Raw genomic sequence first — 16,932 nt, forward strand, 5'->3', positions numbered from 1 at the left:
AAAGGGGAGAGTAAAGGACTATTGTATAATAATTAAACCTTTCATGTTTAATAAATGTTTTTCGCTTGTTGTTAAAATTAATTTGTTGTCCTGTGACTATGTTGCTCCATGTTTCATATCAAAAAAGTAACATCTAAGGCCGTAGGAGCTGGGATTCCATTCTGTGATTTTTCCATCCAGCTATATCATCAACCGGGATGGCAACATCAAGATTATGAAGTGCCCACTGAAATGATCCAGTAAACCATTAAGTTCACTTATCGATTATCGATGGGGAACACATTTTGGCCCAGCCAACGATGTCCACATCCCATGTATGAGTAAAATTTTAGAAACATAGCAACATAGAAAAAAATAGGAGCAGGAGGAGGCCATTCGGCCCTCCAAGAGCGCTCCGCCATTCATTACGATCATGGCTGATGATCAATAGCCTAATCAAGCTTCCGCCTATATCCTTTGACCCCCTTCGCCCGAATTGCTATATCTAATTGCTTCTTGAAACCATACATTGTTTTGGACTCAACTACTTCCTGTGGTAAAGAATTTCATAGACTCACCACTCTCTGGGTGTCGACATTCCTCCTAATCTGTGTCCTAAATGGTCTACCCCGTATCCTCAAACTGTGACCCCTAGTTCAGGACACACCAACCATCGGGGACATCCTTCCTGGTAGAATTTTATAGGTTTCTATGAAGTCCCCCTCAGTCTTCTGAACTCCAGCGAATACAGTCTTAACTGATTCAATCTCTCCTCATACGTCAGTCTTACCATCTTAGGAATCAGTCTGGTAAACCTTCGCTGCACTCCCTCTATAGGTAGAACATCCTTCCTCAGATGAGACTTCAACTGCACACAATATTCCAGCTGTGGCCTCACCAAGGCCGTATATAATTGCAGCATGACATTCCTTTACTCGATAACTCTCGCAATGAAGGCCAGCATATGATTTGCTTTCGTTACTGCCTGCTGCACCTGCATGCTTAACTTCAGTGACTGATGCACAAGGCACGCAGGTCTCGTTGCACGTTCCCCTCGCCTAATTTATGGTCATTCAGATAATAGTCTACCTTTTTGCTTTTGCCACCAAAGTGGTAACCTCGCATTCATCCAAATTATACTGCATCTGCCATTCATTTGCCCACTCACTAAACTTGTCCAAAACACAGAAGATTCTCTGCATCCTCCGCATAGCTCACCCTCTCGCCCAAATTGGTGTCACCTGCAAATTTGGAGATACGACATCTTGTTCCCTCATCTAAATCACTAATATATATTGTGAATAGCTGTGGTCCGAGCAGCAATCCCTGTGGTACCCAACTAGTCACTGCTGCCATTTTGAAAAGGACCCATTAATTTCTGCTGTTTGTTTCCTGTCTGCCAACCAGTGTTCTATCCATCTCAATACAATACCTCCAAACCCATGTTCTTTAATTTTACATGCTAATCTTTTATGCGGGACTTTGTCAAAAGCCTTCTGAAGGTTCAAATAACCCACATGCAATAGCTCCCCTTCATTAATTCTGGGGTGGGTTTGGGCGGGGAGCACTTCAGAAGTCAAGGGCATTCAGACTCTGATCTTTGGCAAAGCGTTCTCCAAGGCGGCCTTCATGATGCGCAACAACGCAGAATCGCCGAGCAGAAACTGATAGCCAAGTTTCGCACGGATCAGTACGGCCTGAACCGGGAACTTGGATTCATGTCTCCCTGCATTCACCCCTCACCATCTGGCCTGGGCTTGAGATTTCCTACCAACTGTCCTGGCTTGAGACAATTCACACCTCTTTAACCTGTGATCATCCCTCTCTCAATCGCACCTGTAAAGACTTAATTACCTGCAAAGACTCGCATTCAAAGCATCATCTTGCATCACTGACTTTGTCTATATATGTGGTTGTGGAACCCATCCCTTCGCTCGCGTGATGAAGGAGCTGTGCTCCGAAAGCTAGTGGTTCCAAACAAACCAGTTGGACTTTAACCTGGTGTTGTAAGACTTCATAAAATAATCAATCACGTTTCAGGAACTGAACGCAATCTTAATTGGGAAGTGACAGTGCGTTGAGTGCATCGATAAAATATCCTGAAAGGGATAAGACAGTGTCTGTTGCACTATGAATCCAAGTCACAGAAGGGAAATGACACAATTTGTAACACACTGTGCCAAATCCAGAGAGTGACGGACTGTTAATCTGTTGCAGTATCACACAAATTTGTGAAAGGGTTGAATCATTGCATCACAATCACAGGCACACGTGAACCAAGAGGCAAAACAGTAGTGAATCTTCATCAGCAGATCATAGAGAATGGAGAGGCGGGGGGGAGGGGGGTGGTGGCTAGTGGATCTAAGACATTGTGATACCGAGTTCCACAGGTGGATCGACAGCGTGTGCGTTGATCTGACGCACCCCGTCCGAGAAGCAACATCATAGTTTATATCAGACACTGAGGCATTATACACTGGTCGAAGTGGGGAAGGGAGAATATATTTAATAAATTGCGACATTTGGTTCCAGGTGAGATATAATCTGCCGTGTCCTGCTTTGAGGGCTCAGGGTTTAACGAAACGGTGAATATCGGAGATACATTTTCTTGTTTTGCATTCTCTCCTTCCTTCAGTGAGGAAGGTTCAGGGTTTTACCCACTAAAAATTAGAGTGTGTCTATGAGACGATGTGACCAAGCGGAGAGGGAACTAAAGCAAATGGATACTGTACCTGAGCTTGGAGCTCTCAGTGAATCAGCAGTCGGTGAGATTAACCTGGGACAGCTACTTCACTCTCTCCATGGTGAACTCCATGGACCTTGAGAAATAAGGAGAAATAAGAGTTATCCACAAATTTGATATTGGGAAAGTGGGAGCTGGTAGAAGCTGGTAGTCTCCTAACTTCAGGATGTTACGATCATTTGATATATTCTGTCTTTCTGCGCAATTCATGCACTCAATGTCATGAATCGGTGAGGTAATAATTTTGGATTAAGAGTCCTTGTGTAAAAGGGGGTGAAATGATGGCTAGATTCTCCCAAGGCGGAGCCTGAACATAACTGAAAGCTAACGGAGTAAAAGTGAGTAACGGGTTTGGAGATTTCGACTCCACCTCAAAGGTGTCGGCAGTGAGAATCCTGGAACTCCGCAGAATGGGGTTTCTTCCTCATCAACGGGAACTAATTTCAATAAACTGATGAATTAATTGCCAAGTCTTCATCTGTTGCGATGATCTTGTTTAAACTGAACTAAATTTTGAATCCTGGGCGTGATGCATTGAGGTGTTTGGGAGGTGAGTTGATGGGACACTATGATCTGGGCATTACTGGACCAAATGGTTAAAAGGTACCCTTCATCAGAAATCTAGAAAACAATTTAAATAGCCGGCCTGGGAAGTGAGAAGTAAAAGAGAAAGAATTTAAAAGAACAACAGAGAGCCATCAAGAAGATATGAAATAAATAGAACCTTGAATCCGAGTCACGACATCTTGGCGTCAAGGCCGCCTTGATTCCTATATTTGGCATTTGAATGTTTCTGAGATGATAGGAGTATGGAAAGTAAGTGATTCTGATACTGACGTGTTTGAGTCAGGCAGATAGGATATCATTTTTTTGTAATTGTGTCATTCAAAGCATAGTATGGCAATGATAAGGTTAAATGAAACTCCATAGGTTAGATTTCCTGTTGCATTGATTGAGTTGGCATTACCTGGGTGTGGTTATGTGGAGAAGATGCTTCTACCCAGGCGTCAGGTTGAAACCTGTTGCTTTTTGATACCATGTCATAAACATTTGTAATTGGCATTTTTTTTCTGATACTGAATAAGATATAATCATTGTCAGCAATACGTTTCACCAATTTGAATCATTTAAAGAACTGAGAGAATTGTGATTGATGACTTAATGGACTTAAATACACAAAATTCATCAGTGAGGCAGATCATCATTAGATCCTACAATTGTTAGTGTCGAAAATGAAATAAGGCATGTTTCTATTCTGCCAGCAGCTGAGGATGTGGCTGAGCGGTTCAGGTGATATACTACAAACCTATTGTGCTCCAAGCGCGTGGGTTTGAATCCCACAATCGTCGTTAACTTTTGGAATATTTAATACAGAAGGTGAAAGCATTGAGGGAGAACTAGGGAATAGGGCCACGAAGGCTCTGAGGAAGAGCAGACAGGGAGATGTTGCTGAAAACAACGTGTCTGCTGGCCTGAAGTGCATATGTTTTAATGCAAGAAGTATTACGGGTCAGGCAGATGAATTTAGAGATTGGATTAGTACTTGGAACGATGGCGTTGTTGCCATTACAGAGACCTGATTGAGGGAAGGACAGGATTGGCAGCTAAACATTCCAGGATTTAGATGTTTCAGGCGGGATAGAGGGGGATGTAAAAGGGATGACGGAGTTAAGCTACAGGTTAGGGAGAATATCAGGGCTGTACTACGGGAGGACACCTCAGAGGGCAGCGAGGCTATGTGGGTAGAGATCAGGAATTAGAAGGGTGCAGTCACAATGTTGGGGGTTTGCAACAGGCCTCCCAACAGCCACCGGGAGCTAGAGGAGCAGATAGGTAGACAGATTTTGGAAAATAGTAAAAGCAACAGGGTTGTTGTGATGGGAGACTTCAACTTTCCCAATATTGACTGGGACTCACTTAGTGCTAGGGGCTTGGACGGAGCAGAGTTTGTAAGGAGTATCCAGGAGGGCATATTAAAACAATATGTAGACAGTCCAACTAGGGAAGGGGCTGTACTGGACCTGGTATTGGGGAATGAGCCCGGGAGCATTTAGGGAACAGTGACCACAATTCAGCAAGTTTTAAAGTGCTGGTGGAGATGGGTAAGAGTGGTCCTAGGGTGAATGTGCGAAATTGGGGGAAGGCTAATTGTAACAATATTAGGCGGGAACTGAAGAACCTAGATTGGCTGCGGTTGTTTTAGGGTAAATCAACACCTGACATGTGGGAGGCTTTCCAATGTCAGTTGAAAGGAATTCAGGACCGGCATGTTCCTGTGTGGAAGAAGGATAAATACGGCAAATTTCGGGAACCTTGGATAACGAGAGATATTGTCGGCCACGTCAAAACGAAAAAGGAGGCATTTGTCAGGGCTAAAAGGCTGGGCTCAGACGAAGCATGTGTGGAATATAAGGAAAGTAGGAAGGAACCGAAGCAAGGAGTCAGGAGGGCTAAAAGGGGCCACGAAAAGTAATTGGCAAATAGGTTTAAGTAAATTCCCAAGGCTTTTTACACGTACATAGAAAGCAAGAGGGTAGCCAGGGAAAGGGTTGGCCCACTGAAGGATAGACAAAAAAATCTATGTGTGGAGCCAGAGGGAACGGGCGAGGTACTAAATTAATACTTTGCATCAGTATTCACCAAAGAGAAGGATTTGGTGGATGAAGAGTCTGGAGAAGGGTGTGCAGATAGCCTGGGTCACATTGAGATCCAAAAAGACGAGGTGATGGACGTCTTGAAAAATATTCAGGTAGATAAGTCCTCAAGGCCTGATGGGATCTACCCCAGAATACTGACGGAGGGTAGCGAGGAAATTGCTGAGGCCTTTGGATCCTCACTGTCTTCAGGTGATGTCCCGGAGGACTGGAGAATAGCCAATATTATTCCTTTGTTTAAGATGGGTAGCAAGGATAATCCAGGGAACTACAGGCCGGTGAGCATTACGTAAGTGATGGGAAATTACTGGAGAGAATTTTTCGAGACAGGATCTACTCCCATTTGGAAGCAAATGGATGTATTAGTGAGAGGCAGCATGGTTTTGTGAAGGGGAGGTCGTGTCTCACTAACTTGACAGGGTTTTTTGAAGAGGTCACAAAGGTGATTGATGCAGGTAGGGCAGAGGATGTTGTCTATATGTATTTCAGTAAGGCCTTTGACAAGGCCCCCCATGGCAGACTGGTACAAAAGGTGAAGTCACACGGCATTTGGGGTGCTGGCAAGATGGATACAGAACTAGCTAGGCCATAGAAGGCAGAGAGTAGCAATGGAAGGGTGCTTTCTGATTGGAGGGCTATGACAAGTGGTGTTCCACAGGGATCAGTTCTGGGACCTTTGCTGTTCGTAGTTTATATAAATGATATGGAGGAAAATGGAACTGGTCTGATGAGTAAGTTTGCAAACGACACAAAGTTTGGTGGAATTGCGGATAGTGATGTGGACTGTCAGAGGATAAAGCAGTATTTAGATCGTTTGGAGACTTGGGCGGAGCGATGGCAGATGGAGTTTAATCCGGACAAATGTGAGGTAAGCAGGTAATGTGAGGTCCTGGAAGGTCTAATGCAGGTAGGGAATATACAGTAAATGGTGTAACCCTCAAGATTATTGACAGTCAGAAAGATCGCGGTGTACAGGTCCACAGGTCACTGAAACGGGCAACACAGGTGGAGAAGGTAGTCAAGAAGGCATATGGCATGCTTGCCTTAATTGGCCGGGGCACTGAGTATAAGAATTGGCAAGTCATGTTGCAGCTGTCTAGAACCTGATTTCGGCCACACTTTGGAGTATAATTCTGTTCATCACACTCCCAGAAGGATGTGAAGGCTTTAGAGAGGGTGCAGAAGAGATTTACCAGAATGTTGACTGGTGTGGATGGCATTAGCTATGAATAGCGGTTGAATAAGCTCGGTTTGTTCTCACTGGAACGACGGGGGTTGAGGGGCGACCTGAAAGAGGTCTACAAAAGTATGAGGGGCAGCGACAGAGTCGATAGTCAGAGGCTTTTTCTCAGGGTAGAGTGGTCAATTACTAGGGCGCATAGTTTTAAGGTTCGAAGGGGAAGGTTTAGAGGAGATGTACGGGGCAGGTTTTTTCCACAGAGGGTAGTGGGTGCCTGGAACCAGCTGCCGGCTGAGGTGGTGGAAGCAGGGACGATGGTAACATTTAAGGGGCATCTTGACAAATACATCAATAGGATGGGAATAGAGGGATACGGACCCAGGCAGTGTAGAAGATTGTTGTTTAGACAGGCTGGATGGTAGACACAGGCTTGGAGGGCCGAAGGCCTGTTCCTGTGCTGTACTTTTCTTTGTTGTTTGTTCTGTGTACATTGGTGTTTCAATATCTCTTGTCGGTATCGCCATATAGTTTCGGTGATTGTTTAAACTTTACTCTATCTTCTTGGACAGCCTTTTTGGATAGTGGATGACTTGCCTCCACTTCCCATTGGTTCGGAGATGACTGATAATCCAAATGTGTGATTTACAGACAGGTACATGTGGGCAGATGATGCTTTAAGGGTTGGATATATGGGTGTATCGAATATTTGTGCTCTCCCTGCAACACTTCTGAACATTTCTGGCGACGTTTTTCCACTTAATTGGTACCTTCCCGAACGAATATTCTCAATTTTGATCAATAACAAGCCAGGGTCTCCCATGAGTCAGTGGCGATGTCTTACCTCTTCAGGCTTGCTTTGAGGGAGCCATCAAATATTTCCACTGTTCTCCTGGAACTACTGACGTAACAAAGTTCCAAGTGGAGCAGTTCATTTGGCATCTTTGTGATAGGCAACTAACAACACCTCTTGCCCAGCGTTCCTGCTTTTGAGTGCCAATTGACACTTCCATGTTGGCCAATTTCACTTGAGAAAGGACGCTGCTGTAGGCAACCTTTCTTTCCACTGCATTTGAGGATATTGGCAAGGCACCGAAGTGGCAGCCGCGCAGTGCTCCGAGGCCTCTGTTACAGGTTGTCCAAATTCCTGAAGCACATTGGGGTTTGGGAAAGGGCGGGGGATTACTGCTGCCCTGTAAATCATGACATTAACCCTTTAGTTTCCTCATCCTCAATATTGCTTTCCTCATTGGAGGTGACGATGAATTTAATTGTCTACAGCTGCCTTCATCGAGAGGAGGTTCCCAGGTTATGGAAGACGCTCCAAATTTTACAACATCTCGCCGCTGATGCTAACTTCAATTGTATCTTTCTCACATGTTCCGGAATTGGAATTTCCCAGTGGCTATGTTTCCGAGAGGATCTTAGTTTTCTGGGTGTTCGTGAAAGGTCCATTTTCTCACATGTTCCGGAATAGGAATCAACAATACATGGGATTCTGATTGTGATTGAGTGCACACAGCCGCATAATGTGCATCCTGAAGCTTAGTGACTGAGGTATGAACGGGTTTGGTTTTGGATTGAAGATGGAGTACATTGACCCGTTTCCCGTCTGTTCCACACCTGTGCTGAATTCTATGGAATTGGGATTCCAAATTGCAAGGAGGAAGATGGAGAAGAGGATCATGTAATGACACATTCTGTTTGACCTAAATTTTCAATGAGAGAGAGTTTGTGGTAATTCCGACAGTGAGGCTCATTGCGTGCATGTTAACGTAGGGTTGGCACAGGCTGATGACAAACTTCTGAGCATAGCCAAATTTGAGGAGGATACGACTTGGGTCATGATGGTTGACCGAATGAAGACTTTCAGGATCTTTCATAGATCCCTGAAAGTTGCCACCCAGGTTGATAGGGTTGTGAAGAAGGCCTATGGAGTGTTGGCCTTTATTGGTAGAGGGATTGAGTTCCGGAGTCAGGAGGTCATGTTGCAGCTGTACAGAACTCTGGTCCGGCCGCATTTGGAGTATTGCGTACAGTTCTGGTCACCGCATTATAGGAAGGACGTGGAGGCTTTGGAGCGGGTGCAGAGGAGATTTACCAGGATGTTGCCTGGTATGGAGGGAAAATCTTATGAGGAAAGGCTGACGGACTTGAGGTTGTTTTCGTTGGAGAGAAGAAGGTTAAGAGGAGACTTAATAGAGGCATACAAAATGATCAGGGGGTTGGATAGGGTGGACAGTGAGAGCCTTCTCCCGCGGATGGATATGGCTGGCACGAGGGGACATAACTTTAAACTCAGGGGTAATAGATATAGGACAGAGGTCAGAGGTAGGTTCTTTACGCAAAGAGTAGTGAGGCCGTGGAATGCCCTACCTGCTACAGTAGTGGACTCGCCAACATTGAGGGCATTTAAAAGTTTATTGGATAAACATATGGATGATAATGGCATAGTGTAGGTTAGATGGCTTTTGTTTCGGTGCAACATCGTGGGCCGAAGGGCCTGTACTGCGCTGTATTGTTCTATGTTCTATGTTCTATAAAGGGCAAGTGCAGCTTTCCAGAAGCGGAACTATGCATGCACGGGTCGTTCACCATCAATAATGATCCTGCCTCGAGCCTCAGTGACTCCACATTTGGAGTCATGAGCGCCTCATGATGACCCAGCTCACCATAACAGGAATTGGAATGCCAACGGCACCAGCAACACGTTCATACACGTCAGGCAAGTCACAAGACACAGGAATGATTCGACCACGAACAACCCCGGTAACTATAGACCAGTGAGCCTTACTTCTGTTGTGGGCAAGGTATTGGAAAGATTTATAAGAGATAGGACGTATAATCATCTGGATAAGAATAATTTGATTAGAGATAGTCAACACGGTTTTGTGAAGGGTAGGTCGTGCCTCACAAACCTTATTGAGTTCTTTGAGAAGGTGACCAAACAGGTGGCTGAGCGTAAAGCAGTTGATGTGGTGCATATGGATTTCAGTAAAGCGTTTGATAAGGTTCCCCACGGTAGGCTATTGCAGAAAATACGGAGGCATGGGATGCAGGGTGATTTAGCAGTTTGGATCAGAAATTGGCTACCTGGAATAAGACAAAGGGTGGTGGTTGATGGGAAATGTTCAGCCTGGAGTCCAGTTACTAGTGTTGTACCACAAGGATATGTTTTGGGGCCACTGCCGTTTGTCATTTTGAGAAATGACCTGCAGGAGGGCGTAGAAGGACGGGTGAGTAAATTTGCAGATGACACTAAAGTCGGTGGAGATGTGGACAGTGCTGAAGGATGTTACAAGTTACAGAGGGACATCGATCAGCTGCAGCGCTGGGCTGAGAGGTGGCAAATGGAGTTTAATGCAGAAAACTGTGAGGTGATTCATTTTGGAAGGAATAACAGGAAGAGAGAGTACTGGACTAATGGTAAGATTCTTGGTAGTGTGGATGAGCAGAGAGATCTCGGTGTCCATGCACACAGATCCCTGAAAGTTGCCACCCAGGTTGAGAGGGTTGTTAGGAAGGCATGCGGTGTGTTAGCTTTTATTGGTAGAGGGATTCAGTTTTGGAGCCATGAGGTCATGTTGCCGCTGTACAAAGCTCTGCTGCGGCCGCATTTGGAGTATTGCGTGCAATTCTGATCGCCGCATTACAGGAAGGATGTGGAAGCATTGGAAAGGGTGTAGAGGAGATTTACCAGAATGTTGCCTGGTATGGAGGGAAAATCTTATGTGGGAAGGCTGAGGGACTTGAGGTTGTTTTCGTTCGAGAGAAGAAGGTTAAGAGGTGACTTAATTGAGGCATACAAGATGATCAGAGGATTAAATAGGGTCGAAAGTGAGAGCCTTTTTCCCAGGATGGTGATGTCTAACACGAGGGGACATAGCTTTAAATTGAGGGGAGATAGATAAAGGACAGATGTCAGAGGTAGGTTCTTTACTCAGAGAATAGTAAGGGCGTGGAATGCCCTGCCTGCAACAGTAGTGGACTCGCCAACAGTAAGGGCATTCAAATGGTCATTGGATAGACATATGGACGATAAGGGAATAGTGTAGATGGGCTTGAGAGTGGTTTCACAGGTCGGCGCAACATCGAGGGCCGAAATGCCTGTACTGCGCTGTAATGTTCTATGTTTTATGTTCTAGCCCCTAATCTGAGGGCCAACAGGAGACAAATTAATCTCCCTTGGACATAGCGGTGCCAGAGTTGCGAAGGCCTCTAATCTTTGTTTGGGGTTGAAAAGCAAGGAATCAGCAAAGGAATGCACACACCATCAAAATCCTCCTCTTGACAAATTACTCGAACATGACTCTATCATAACCAACATCCTATTCCACCAGTGAGACAGGCAGAAGGCTCCATGGCAACAGCCATCTTCCAAACATTAACACTTTCTTGATGCGGAATAATTCGAACCAGAGATTGCAAAGGTGTCCAGATCACCCGAACACTGACAGGGACAGGGTGACCCTTGTTTGTTCAGTCAGAAAATAACTGAATCTGCCCTGGAAACTGGGAACACACTGAAGTGAGGATAAAATTTCAGAAAGACAGCAACGCAAGTTTCCCTCCATAGATGTTGTCTGACGTTGTTCTGGACACTCCCACCATCGGGAACATCCTTCCTGCATCTATCCTGTCTAGTGCTGCTAAAATTATATGAGTTTCAATGAGGTTAGCCCTTATTCTTCTAAATGCCAGCAAATATAATCGTTAGGTCTGTACTCAATGGAGTTTAGAAGAATGAGGGTGGATCATTGAAACTGACCGAAAACTGAGAGACCTAAATTGAGTCACCGTGGAGGGGATGTTTCCACAAGTAGGATAAATTAAAACCCGAGTGCATAGCCTCAGACGAAAGGGATGATCCTTTAAAACAGAGGTGACGAGGAATTTATTCAGCCAGGGATGGAGAAAATGTGGAACTCATTGCCGCAGAAGGCTGTGGATGTCATGTCATTGAATGTTTTTAAGGCAGCGATTGACAGGTTCTTGTTTAATTGGGGGATCAGGGGTTATGGGAGAAGACAGGAAAATGGGGATGAGAAACATGTCAGCCATGATCAAATGGCAGAGCAGATGGGCCGAATGGACTTATTCTGCTCCTATGTCTTATGCTCTTATGATAATCTCGCATGTATCCAAGCTATACTGCATCTGCCATTCATTTGCCCATTAACTGAACGTGTCCAAATCACACTGAAGGATCCTTGCATCCTCCTTCCAGCTCACTCTCCAACCCAGCTTTGTGTCATTTGCAAATTAAGAGATATTACATTTCGTTCCCTCATCAAAATCGTTAATAAATATATTGTGAATAGCTTGACTTGCTGCACCGATCCCATTGATGCGGCACTAGTCACTGCCTGTAATTTAGAACAATATCTGTTTATTCCTATTCCTTATTTCCTTTCTGCCAACCAGAGACAATACAGAGACAATCCATCTCAATACAGTACTCCGATTTCTATGCACTGTAATTTGACACGCTAATCTGCTATGTGGGATATTGTCGAAAGCCTTCTGAAAGCCCAAATAACTCAGGTCCACTGGCTCCCGCTCATCAACTCTAAAAATCACATCCTCAAAGAATTCTTGCAGAATTTTCAAGCAGGTTTTTATTTCCTAAATTCATGCTGTCCGAATCACTTTTTCCAAGTGCTCTGTTATAACTGTTTGATAACGGATTCCACAATTTTTCGCACTACTAGAAGATGACCATCACGGCATCCAATATTTCGCTGGCCACTTCCTGAAGTGCTCTGGGATATAGATACCTTCCCCAGATCGGTTCCCAATCGCAGTTGGTGAGCCCTGCTGCCTCACGGCGCTGAGGTCCCAGGTTCGATCCCAGCTCTGGGTCACTGTCCGTGTGGAGTTTGCACAGTCTCCCCGTGTTTGCGTGGGTTTCGCCCCCACAACCCAAAAATGTGCAGGATAGGTGAACTGGCCACACTAAATTGCCCCTTAATTGGAAAACAAATGAATTGGGTCCTCAAAATTTATTTTTAAAAATAAAAAAATATTCTGCTCTATCTAGCACGTGCCAATGATAGTAATCCCGGGATCTCACTACCTTTGAGGTCCGACTTCTCAACTTTCTTTCTAACTCCCTATATTCTGCTTTTAGGACCTCATCCCTTGTTTTACCTACGTCGTTTGTCATAATATGAACCACGACTACTGGTTTTTCACGTTGCCGCTCTAGAATATTCTGAAACTGCTCTGAAAGAACATTGACCCGAATACCAGAGAGACAACATACCATACTGGAGTATTGTTTACGATCACAGAAACGTCTATCTGTTCCCCTTACAATTGCACCCCCTGCAACTATTGCATTCCCACACCTTTTACTCCTCCCCTGTGAAGAAGAACCAACCATGGTACAACAATTTGGCTGTTGCTGCTTTCCCATGAGAGGTAATTCCCCATAATAGTATACAAAGTGGGATATATGTTCTGGAGGGAAATAGCCACAAGCGAATCCCTTCATTATCTGCCTAGCATCTCTTTCTCTACCTGGTGGTCACCCATTGCCTTTATTCATTGGAATCTGAGCCTGCAGTGTTACCACCATTTTACATGTGCTATCCACAATACTTTCCATCTCGCGGATGCTCCATAGTGTACTGCTTCAGCTACGAAACCGGGATTCTAGAAGCTACATTAGGAGACAGTTCCTGCTCAAATGCTGGCTCCAGCAATTAGAAATGTTCCTGGCTTCCCATATAGAGCTCGATGAGTAATCGATAGCCATGGCATTAATTAATCCTTTGAACGTTGCTTGATATCAGAGAATAATCAATTCTCTGGGGATCTTCTTTCCTTTTCCTTATTACCCCCGAGTATAGATTTTATAAGCTATGAATCACAAAACAACTCTCAAACTATAAGCGATAAAAGTAGTAAACACTTATCCACTACTTACCAATCTCTCCCTTCTGACCTGTTTTGCGACAGCAGGTCAAGACCACTCTCTGAAGATTTAAAAGTTAGAAAGCAAGGGCACAAAGCAAAAAAATCTATTTCCGCTCTGCACTGATTTCCTACTCTGCTATAAATTCCTGATACCCACACTAAGCTGGGCCAGCTCTTTATTAGCCTTCTAACTAGACAACTGAACTGACAAAAATAAAAGAGAAATACTTACCAATTCAACTTCTACTCTGCTCCAAATTCCCCATTCCAGAACTCACTCTGGCTGTCTCACTCAGCGTGTGCTCTCTCCCACTGCTCATGCGAAAAGCTCACTGTGAGCTGTCTTCCAAGCCTCTTTCTCAAATAGTGCTGAGGGGAGCTGAGAGGACTAACACACCAGTTGAAGTTCAAAAGTAATCAGCACCTACTGAGGCCCTAATCAAGCTTCACGTATTTGACATTTCACGGCCGCCCAGCGAGCAGGATCAGGGGCGAAATTCTCCGTTATCGGCGGAAAGTCCGCCGATCGGCACAAAAAACGGCGCAGATCCGACTTGCGTCACGTCGGAAAAATGGGTCGATAGTCTCCGGCCCGAAATGGGCTAGCAGCGACGTAATGGGATCCGCGCTTGCGCAGTGGTTCACGCCGTGCAGCGTCATACGCGCTGCACGGCGTGACGGCTCATAACGCCGCACTGCTCCCCCCCACCAGACCGGAACACCCGACCGCAACACCCGACTGGATGGCTGGCCGTCGCTCAGCCCTGAGGTTCGAGTCACGTGATGTGGAGGCGCTCCAGGACGCGGTGGAGCAGAGAAGGGACGCTCTGTATCCCGGGCACGGCCGCAGAGTTGCCCCACGCCACAGCCGGCGTCTGTGGAGGGAAGTGGCAGAGGCCATCACCGCTGTGGCCCTGAGACCACGGACAGGCACCCAGTGCCACAAGAAGGTGAACGACCTCGTCAGAGCAGGCAGGGTGAGCCTCCCCATATCCCCCCCTCCCCATATCCCCCCTCCCCCATATCCCCCTCCCCCATATCCCCCCTCCCCCATATCCGCCCTCCCCCATATCCCCCCTCCCCCATATCCCCCATATCCCACATATCCCCCCTCCCCCATATCCCCCCTCCCCCATATCCCCCCTCCCCATATCCCCCTCCCCCATATCCCCCCTCCCCCATATCCCCCCTCCCCATATCCCCCATATCACCCCTCCCCCTCCCCCATATCCCCCCTCCCCCATATCCCCAATATCCCCCCTCCCCCATATCCCCACTCCCCCATATCCCCCATATCCCCCAATCCCCCATATCCCCCCTCCCCCATATCCCCCATATCCCCCCTCGCCATATCCCCCCTCCCCATGTCCCCCCTCCCCCATATCCCCCTCCCCCATATCCCCCATATCCCCCCTCCCCCATATCCCCCCTCCCCCATATCCCCCTCCCCATATCCCCTCTCCCCCATATCCCCCTCCCCATATCGTCCATATCCCCCTCCCCCATATCCCCCCTCCCCCATATCCCCCATATCCCCCCTCAACCATATATCCCCAGGTATATGAATGCACGCGCAACCGATGGCGTGCATTCATATACCTGCCTAACACTGTTGCCTTTTACCCCTGCCCCCCCCCCCCCCCACAGGAGAAGCGCGCACACAACAATAGGGAGCATGTGAGGACTGGAGGAGGGCCCGCTGATGAGAGGCCACTGACCGTACACGAGGAAAGGGCCCTGGAACTGGCTGGCGGACCTGAGGACCGGGAGGTTGCTGATGCAGAGGTCGGGGGCGTACTAGTGAGTGAGCCACCGACAGCCCGTCCCCATATCCCCCCTCCCCTATATCCCCCTCCCCTGTATCACCTGATCACTGCCTGATGTCTAACCATGCAAGCTTCATTGTGTATCGCAGGACCAAACGTCTAGGCACCCATCCCCGCAGATGCAGACCGCCCGCAGGATGCCCCTCGGAGACCACAAGAGACGGAGAGACCCGCACCCTCCAGCATGCGACGCCCGCAGGATGCCCCTCGGAGACCACGGGAGACGGAGAGACCCGCACCCTCCAGCATGCGACGCCCGTAGGATGCCCCTCGGAGACCACAGGAGACGGAGAGACCCGGACCCTCCAGCATGCGACGCCCGCAGGATGCCCCTCGGAGACCACGGGAGACGGAGAGACCTGGACCCTCCAGCATGCGATGCCCGCAAGATGCCCCTCGGAGACCACGGGAGACGGAGAGACCCGGACCCTCCAGCATGCAACGCCCGCAGGATGCCCCTCGCACACCATGGGAGACGGAGAGACCTGGAGCAACAGGGAGACGACACCCCCGTGACGTGCGGGAGCGACCACCCAGCGATGAGGGGGGCAGCCACAGGCCCCCGTCACATCCGAGCCAGGACACCACTACCCAGGACACCACTACCCAGGACACCACTACCCAGGACACCACTACCCAGGACACCCCTACCCGGGACAGCACTACCCAGGACACCCCTACCCGGGACAGCACTACCCAGGAAGACGAAATACCGGACAGTGAGTCAGAGTGGATGGGTGGAGACGAACCCCCACCCCAAAGTGCCATGGACTCAGAGTGGGACGAAGAGCACGACACAACGCCACTGCTGTCACCAACACCCTCCACCATCACTGAAACACTCACCACGGTTGGGCACTTTAGTGATGAGGCGTCTGGTACACTCACTGGTGCGCACAACACAGACGTCCCGGTACAGCAGGTGGAGGTAGGAGCAGCAGAGGGACCGGGCGGTCGGAGGGCAGTCCAGCCCAAGCGAACATCTGCCGCCCAGATGGATCCCGGGTTCCTGCAGTTACCACACCCACACATAGATCCGATGCAACCACCGACCCGGAGATGAGCAAAGAGGGTGACGGGCGGCTTGCGGCGGCTGCGGTCGCAGGTGGAGGAGTCCACCCACGTCCAGGAGCTGGGAGTGGTGCCGGTCATGCGTGCCACCCAGGCTGACACCGCACGGGTGGCGTCCGCGGTGGAGGCAATGGGTGCGACGGTGTCAGACATGGGGAACGGTTTGCGAGGCCTGGGGCCTTCCGTGCAGGCGGCGTCTGTGGCCCAGGAAATGGCTGCCCTCTCACAGGAGGCCATGAGCCAGTGCCAGCGCCAGATGGCAGAGGCGCTCAACGCCATAGCCCAGTCTCTGCAGGCCATGGCCCAGGCTCAGCAGGCCATGGCCCAGTCTCTGCAGGCCATCGCTGAGGGCATCGGCGCCAGTGGCCATGTGCGAGCCGGCGTCGCACTGTCACAGACAGGGTTTGCCAACACCCTGGGCTCCATGGCTGCAAACCTGCAGACCCCTGTCGATACCAGCACGGGCCTCCAGGACTGGCAGCGCCAGATGTCGGGGGGGCGTCGGATGGCCAGTCCGTTCGCATCCCCCACCCATGTAGAGGCCTGGGGGCCATCGGGCAC

The sequence above is a fragment of the Scyliorhinus torazame genome, chromosome 14, assembly GCF_047496885.1.
Source record: "Scyliorhinus torazame isolate Kashiwa2021f chromosome 14, sScyTor2.1, whole genome shotgun sequence".
In the NCBI taxonomy this organism is placed as follows: domain Eukaryota; kingdom Metazoa; phylum Chordata; class Chondrichthyes; order Carcharhiniformes; family Scyliorhinidae; genus Scyliorhinus; species Scyliorhinus torazame.